Source organism: Elaeis guineensis, chromosome 8, assembly GCF_000442705.2.
Source record: "Elaeis guineensis isolate ETL-2024a chromosome 8, EG11, whole genome shotgun sequence".
NCBI lineage: Eukaryota > Viridiplantae > Streptophyta > Magnoliopsida > Arecales > Arecaceae > Elaeis > Elaeis guineensis.
Window position 1 is genome coordinate 5839317 of NC_026000.2, and position 8392 is coordinate 5847708.

Consider the following 8392-nt stretch of genomic DNA (forward strand, 5'->3'; position numbering starts at 1 on the left):
AATTGCGTAGTGCATTGAAGAACAGGTAGCTGCAATCCTTTGAGAGCCTTGACCATTTCAATAGAATAAAGTGATGCGGTAGCCAAAATAACTGCCTTCTGAAGTAGAGATGATAGGGAACTGAACCTGAGACATAATATGTATTCTTGAAACATACCAGTATCATGATGTTAAAGTATTGTGAGTATATCCAATCCCAAACAGAAGTCCAGGTGCCATAGCCGACATGTACCAACCAAGTTGTCGCAAACACGCTCATAGCCAAAACTTGGTATAATGAGATGAGGTGCAGCCTTATTCGAGTAACCCAGCCAAACTTTGTGACTGAAGTAAAAGTCTGAAGTATAAATGGTAAGATGGCCCAAAACACTGAAGCAGGGTGCCAAAACAAACATCTTCCGGATTACCAAGAGCAAACTTGAGCATATATTGACCTTCCCATTTGCTTAAAACCAAAGATTTCATTAGTAAAATAAGCATGGAACAACCAGCCCATGAAGACCCAGAACAGTGTATAGAATAGCAACAATCTGAATGAATCAGGTAGCAGGAGAAGTTTTTGGTACTACTCCCACAAAGTAGTTGCAAATAGAGAAAGGAAAGTTGAACCCAGCAATGCCTTCATAGCACCTCCACAATAGTTAGTATCCTGCAGGAACTTAAAGGGACACACAAAAATATCGATTCGTGACAATGAGCTCCCGGGAGTAGCACCCACAGTAGTAAATGATGAATAGAGACGGATTTTTTTTTTGAGAAACATCCCGAATCGGTACCGAATCGAGCTGTTCGGTCCGGTTCGCTTCCATACCATCCAAAATCGGACGGTATGATCCGATTCGGTCCGGTTCGGCGTGAATCGAATCGTACCGACACCCCATATGCCTAAAGTGACGAGGGGGGAGGGAGGGGGGTGATGGGGTCGGAGATCACATGCATAAAAGAACCCTTACCTGCTTTGGAGTTCTCTGAGATGTCTCAGAGAACTCCCAAGGATCCGAAGGTCTCAATGAAACCGTTGAGATCTCTGAAAAATTAAAAAAAAAAAAAAACTCCGTCAAATTGCAGGAGTGGTTCGAGGAGAGGCTATCTTTGGCCGGAGGTAAGATAATGTATTATTTTCTTAGTAAATATTTTTTTAAATTTTTATTGTTAAAAATAGGATAAAAATGAGAAAGAATGAAAATAAGAGAAAATCATGCCAAAATCTTGTGATTTTGGGATGATTTAATTATATGTGATAGATCTTTGGAAGACCTACACGATGACATCAAAATTATTAATTTTCGTTAATTATATATATTTTAAATATTTTTAAATATTTATTTATTTAAAAATTAAAAAAAATAAATTTTAGAAAAAAAATCAGAATTTGGGAATCATGTTTAGAATGATTCAAACTACTTAAATCTAATTTCTAATTTTTTTTAAATATATAAAATTAAAAAAATATTTTTTAATTATTTAAATTTAAAAATTTAATTATAAAATAAAAAATATATAAAAATAGTATTATATTTTAGTTAATTTAAAAATATTATTTGAAGCATATAACATATTTATTTTAAATTTATAAGTTTTAAAATAATTATTAAAATTATTTTAAAATTATATATAATTATTTTAATTATCGTTAAACTATCGTGTTTTGTTATACTTACATATATTTATAAGAAAAAAATTTAGAGCATGACGTTCGTTCACTTTAATTAATCAGCTATTTTATAGTATATATTTATTTATATAAAAATTATTAAAAAAATAAAAAATCAGTGTTAGTTTTAAAATTGAGAATAATGTTTAGAATGATTCAAAACAATTGAAATATTTGAATCTAACTTGAGATTTTTTTAAAATTTTTTTTATAAATATTTAAATAGTAAAAAATATTATCAAATAAAAAATATATGTAATTAGTATTATATTACTGATAATTCGAAATAATTAGTATTTTATTATATCTGCAGAAATGAGTAAGAAGAAAGATCAAGAGCATGACATCGGTTGGGATTATGGCGAGATGTTCTCGGCTCGGCATCATTGGAGATGCAAATGGTGCAACACAGAGTTCAAGGGAGAAGGAGTGACTAGGTTGAAGCAGCATCTAGTTGGTGGTTATCCTGATGTGTCGATGTGTCGGAAATATCCGCAAGAGGTCCGACAATTGATGAAAAAGCACTTTGCTGATTCGAAAGCAGCGAAGGAAAGGACAAAGCAGAAAAAGACCGAAGTAGACCGTCGAGCTGCAGAGCTACCTTCTTATCACTCTAGAGAGTCAAAGGAGGCTTTTGCTCCAGATGATGAGGAGGCACAGATTGAGGCTGTCATTCATGCAAGCTTGGCGGATCAGTACCAACAGGAGGAGATGGCCCGGTACAGAGATCGATTCGGACCATCATGCTACGAATCAGGATCTGGATCAGCGACTAATAGGGGAGAATTCGAGTTCAGGAGGACTACCTCAGTCAGAGAGCCTGATAGTAGAGGGAGCAGACGCAGCATGTCTTCTTTGTTGGAAGCTTTTGGCAGTAGGAGAAGGTCCTCCAGAGATATTCCAGCAGGAGCCAGCATTCAAGATTTGGATCCACATGCTTTGTCCAGCAATGATTCAAAGCAGCAGAGAATTGATAGTATGCTAAAAAAAGATAAGAAGAAGAATATGTGGCGAGCTATTGGATCATTATTTTATTTCAGTCATATTCCAGCAAATGCAGCAGTCAATCCTTACTACCGATCTACTATTTCAGCCATAGAGGCTGCCGGCCAAGGTGTAGATCCTCTAGGACCTAAGGACATCTATGGTCAGCTTCTTGACAGCAATAAGGAGGATCTGCAGAGATGTATTGCTTCTTACAAAAATAAATGGCCTACATACGGTCTGACAGTGATGTGTGATGGTTGGACAAGTCCTACTAGGCGGAGCATCATTAATTTTTTGACATACTGTGATGAAAAAATATTTTTTTACAAATCAATCGATGGTTCAGATAAGATGCACGATGCCACATATATCCTTGATCTGATGGAGGAGGTGATTGATTCAGTGGGTGAGAAGCATGTCGTGCAGGTCATCACAGATAACGGACCACAATATAAGGCTACCGGAGAGTTGCTAATGGAGCAGCGACCGCAGATATACTGGACCCCATGTGCTGCACATTGCATTGATCTTATATTGATGGATATCGGAAAAATTCGTAGGGTGCAGCAGGTAGTGAAGATTGCCCAGACCATTACTAGATTCATCTACAACCACATATGGATTCTTTCATTGATGCGGACGTATACTGGGGGAGAGATCTTACGACCGGGTATCACACGGTTTGCTACCAACTACATAGCACTTGATAGTCTTCTTCAGAAGAAAACAGTCCTACGTCAGATGTTTGTCAGTGCCGAGTGGCAGAAGAGCAGATATGCGAGGGCCGGCACTGATGGAAGTCATGTGGAGAACTTAGTGACAAGTCAGTCATTTTGGCAGTGGGCTGAGAAGATAGTGAAGGCTATCAAGCCTTTATATGAGGTGCTTCGCACCGTGGACAGCGAGAGATACCCCCAGATGAGCTTCCTATATTACATGATGGAGAAGACAAAGAAACAGATCAGTGAGAATGATCCCAAGCATGCTCAAAAATTTATTAACATTATTGAGCGCCGTTGGGACTATCAGATGGGCAGAGATTTACATCTAGTTGGTAAGTTTGGATTCAAAAATATTTTAAAATATTTTTTCGAAGCATGAAAATAAAATTGTGCTTAATCAGTTTTGAAATTTATCTGCAGCTTATTACTTGAATCCGAGATTTCAGTATACTATTTCGAAGATAGATATGGATAGCGAGCTTCTTGCTGCTCTTCGCAATGTCATATATAAGATGGTGCCCGATCCAGAAATCGCGTCGTTGTGTCTACAAAAGGTATGCTAATTTAAAATAGATGTAATTATTCAACTGAATTCAATCTGATATATTTATAAATAATAAATATATTTTATTTCAGACGAAACAGTTTAGAGAGGGATCAGACAGTTTTGGAGTCCCATCAGCTGTCGTAAGCAAAAAGCAGATGAATCCAGATAAATTACATATCAATAATGAGCAATGTAGATTGATATGTAATTTTGCTTAATACTATCATCAAATTTGATATATAATTTTACTTTTGTAGCTGAATGGTGGATTCATTTTGGAACGTCAGTAGAAAATTTGAGACATATGGCTGTCCGTATTCTTTCTCAGACGGTCTCTGCTAGTGGCTATGAGCGTAATTGGTCCACTTTCGTCCTTATTCACAGTAAATAGAGAAATCATCTGACACAAAAATGCCTCGACGATCTTGTATATGTTCACTACAATCTGAGATTGAGGCTAAAATGTATTCAGAAGGAAGTTCAGTTGAAGTACACTGATCCGACGCTGGATGATTATGCCGACGAGGATGACGATCCGATCATCGGATGGCTTGCAGGTCAGCAACAGGAGCCAGAGCTTGATAAGCCAAGATCCCTCCACGACCAGCCAGTGTGGTGGCAAGAGAGATCAGGGTGGATCCAGGGCAATGGGCAGAAAAAAATATTCCACATAGGGTTCCAGCTGATCAGCCACAGTCTGAGGGGACACAAGGGACTCATTCATCACATGACTCGCTATCCGATACATCTTCTCAGAGATTCGAACGAGAGATGTATAGACGTTCCTCCCGACAGCCAGCAAGAAGGCATCCATCCTTCCAATCACAGGAAACTCAGTCACAGAGGGGCACAAGGGGGAAAAGAAAAAGACAGTTGCACGTGCACCACTCTCGAGAGTACAGGAGCGATCTGGTTCAGATACGGACACCAAGGAGAGTGATGATGATACTGGTAGTAGTAGCCATGGATCTGATGATCAGAAAGGAACTGGAGGACAGGAGACCACCGTTTATGAGACACAGCCACAGAGTGATATTCGATTCACCGGTGAGTCTCAGTTTACGCATGTCACACAAGATAGGAATCATGGTGGATGAGTCGGTAGAGATCGTGGGGAGTCGATTTCATATAGACGACGGGCTCCTAGAGGTCGTCCAGCACATATTGCAGCTGCGGATAATCTTGCACGTGGAGTAGGATCCATGAATGTATCTGGATTATCCTCGCATTATGGATCCTATTATCCACAGCCACCTTATGATCTATATGCATATGGTGCATCCGATGCATCATCTTCTAATGGTTACTACTCTATGCAGCCTGAAGTAGCTCCAGGATCAGATTTTGCTACTGGCATATTTGGATGGGCTCCTCCACAACCGTACCATCATCTTGAGGATACTTCTCAGAGTCAGAATTTTAGCGAGAGGTCTGAGATGTCTTACAATCCAGAAAAGATGCCTTATGGGATGATGAATATTCAGAAGTACGGTGTAGCTTGGCTAGAGAGTTGGACTGATGTCTCTTCAGACTATGTTGATGATCCAGATATCTACGAGCGTCACAGACACTCGACAAGAAATTAAATGCAGAGTACATCTTAAAGTTCGTATATCAGTTATTTTGCTTTGTACTTAAATATTTAGATACATTTTAATGCGTATTTTATATATTTTTTCTTTAGTTTTAAGATGACATAGTTGAAATATAATGTAAATAAATATATGTTTGAAATTTTGGATCAAGAGTCTTTGTACCGTAACCTAACTCCAAATTGAAACCAAATATGTCAATAATATGCAATATAATACCATATTGAGGTTGTATTTATCAATTATTAACTTTAAAAATAAAAAAAAATAAAAATCGAAAAAAATTATGTACCGGTACCGGATCGGTACGTCCGGATGTACCATATATCGGTACGGTATGGTATCGATACCGTACCATATCAATCCGATACCGATATGCCATTCGATATCGGTACAACAAACTTTGATAGAAAGTTTTGAAATTAGAACTAACTCTGTGCAAAGGCCATGCATCCATAATCCGTCCCCAAGTGACAGTCCAAATCTGATAGTCCTTCCCACATAGAGATATTAGGGTAGTCGTAATCAAATATATGTGAAACTGGCAGCACAGTGTTGAAAAATCCTTGCATAGAAATTTGTGGATTCTTTAATCTTTGAAAGATCAGCATAGAACTTTGTATCTTTTAATCTGCTGATCCATCCACGATGCTTCTATAATTCTTGTGAGTCAGATCATCCAAGTGCTACAATTATTAATTCTGAAACATCAAAAAATCCTCCAACAGCTTATTACATTAACTTACAGCTGAATGAATGCCACATAATTGATGTTTTCTGTTGAGCAACGGTAAGTTGCAATTTAGAAAAGTATTATTATTAGTTTTTTTTTTTTTTTGCAAGATTGTTGTTGCTGCTTTTTGTTATTAATGGCTTTCCCCTCTTTCTTTGCCCAGCTCCATTGAGGGTTTTTGAAATTGTTTTAGAAATTTCATGTGAATATTAAATTACTGAAATGCACACAAAATTTTGAGCAAGTAATGCACAAAACTTATATCTCAATTTCTTTGAGTTAATGGGAGCGCCAAGACTTTGGCTAGAAGTTTGCTCTACCAACCTGCCAAAAGATTTTTCATTCCCCAACTCGAAAGAGTAAGGTATGATAAATGAAAAATCAGTTTGAATTGATGCTTCCCTTATATCTATTGAATTCCTTGCAATGACCGACAGGTTGAACGATGTGGGAACAAGAATATTTTCTTGATAAGAGTAAAATGCTAGGTTAAAAATCGAGTCAACTAAGACCAGAGTTATACATCTTGGTGGAAAGAAGAAGGAAGAGGAAAAAAAAAAAGAAAAGAAGGAAGAAAAAGAAAGAAAGATAGAAAGATGAAAAAAAAAGAAAAGAAAGAGAAAAAAAGAAAAAGACAAGAAAAGAGAGGAGAAAAATAAAGAAAATAAAGAAATAATTAAAAGAAAAAAGAAAGATGGAGGATATCCATCAAGATGCTTGATCAAGCCAACTGCTATGACATGATGGGACAATAGATTTTCTGTTCCATGGAGCAATCCGAAAGCTCTTAAAAAAAAAGTTTAGTTTTCAATTATATTTTCATATGAATACAATGATAGATGAACATAGTTATTAAGGTTAAACTTCTTTTCCATATCTTTGCTATTAGAGTGGAATTGATTCGAATGTGTAACTCTAGATTCAAGTGATTGTATCAAGTGTGATCGTATTCTTCAAGTCTACCACTTGCTTGTGAGTTGGTTTAACAATTTAGTTTGTGGGGTTGATGTTGTATGTTTGATTCTCTATCTTCAAAAAAAAATCTCCATGATGGATTCATGTACTTATTTCTATAATATTATTATAAGGAGTTGATACTATAGATACAAATTATGGTGTGATATGATTTAAGAATGCATTAGGGCATAGCCGTGTGCAGGTTCGCTGATTGGGACATTATGGGCGGAGGGGGATTGTTGGCGCCCACCCATATAAATTACTTAGCCTTGGGGTAAAGATGCCACTAAAGTAAGCTCTTTTTGATTAGTCCTTGACGTGTGCGGTGCACGTAGGTCGCGGAGGGGAAAAAGAGGGGAGCTGTCGGAGGAACAGTGGAGTTACGCACCAAAATAAAGAGTTGCAGAAAAAGTGGGGAGGCGCACTTCTTTTAAAAAATATATTATTTTGCAGGTACAGTCCCATCCCTTGTAGGACGCCGTGAAGTCCATGCCGGCCAAAAAATTGTAACTTTCTTTGTCAAAAAAAAAAAAAAATCTTTTGACTTCTCCAAGGAATATTTTATTTTATGATTATGATATTCTACATATCTTAGATATTTCTTTAAGGATGACAATACATCACTCTCGTAATCAAAATTTGCCAAACCCATGTCAGCGGGTATGTAGGCTGGGTTGTCATGGTACAGAACTGTACCATATCATTTCAGAGTTTTTGGAGTTTTTTTTTTTTTAAAATTGAATTAAAATGGATAGATGATTTACCGATTCCATTAAAAGAAAGTTGGCATAAGATTTGTCTACTTTTGTTTGAAATTTAAAAATAAAAAAGAGTTTTAAAATAGAGGATTGCATTTGTGGTCCTCTACCTTGTTCTCTCTCTCCCTTGTCAGAGAGGATGAGAGGGAGGAGCTTACTGGAGGGGAGAAGGGGGTGGACCTTTGCGAGTAACTTGAGGGCTGAGGTGGTGTTTGTGAGCAGAGGGCATGGGATCAAGTTGCTAAGAGGAGGAGAGAGCGAATCGAGTCTTGAGAGCTCTCAAACCTATGCTAGTCTTGAATGGTCCATTTCGGTACATCGATTGAATTGTTCATTTGATAGATCTTGATTATGGCCTACTCTCCCAATCTAAGCCATGTCATTAGATGCCAAAACTCTTTGAGAACTAATAAGCACATCTTAGAATAATTCAAAATAAGAT

General features: G+C 37.2%; 1 pseudogene; it reads left to right on the forward strand.

Annotated features, from left to right (window-relative positions):
- Positions 1-2005: 2005 nt before the first annotated feature.
- On the forward strand, positions 2006-5496 carry LOC140851152 (uncharacterized; annotated as a pseudogene).
- Positions 5497-8392: the final 2896 nt, after the last annotated feature.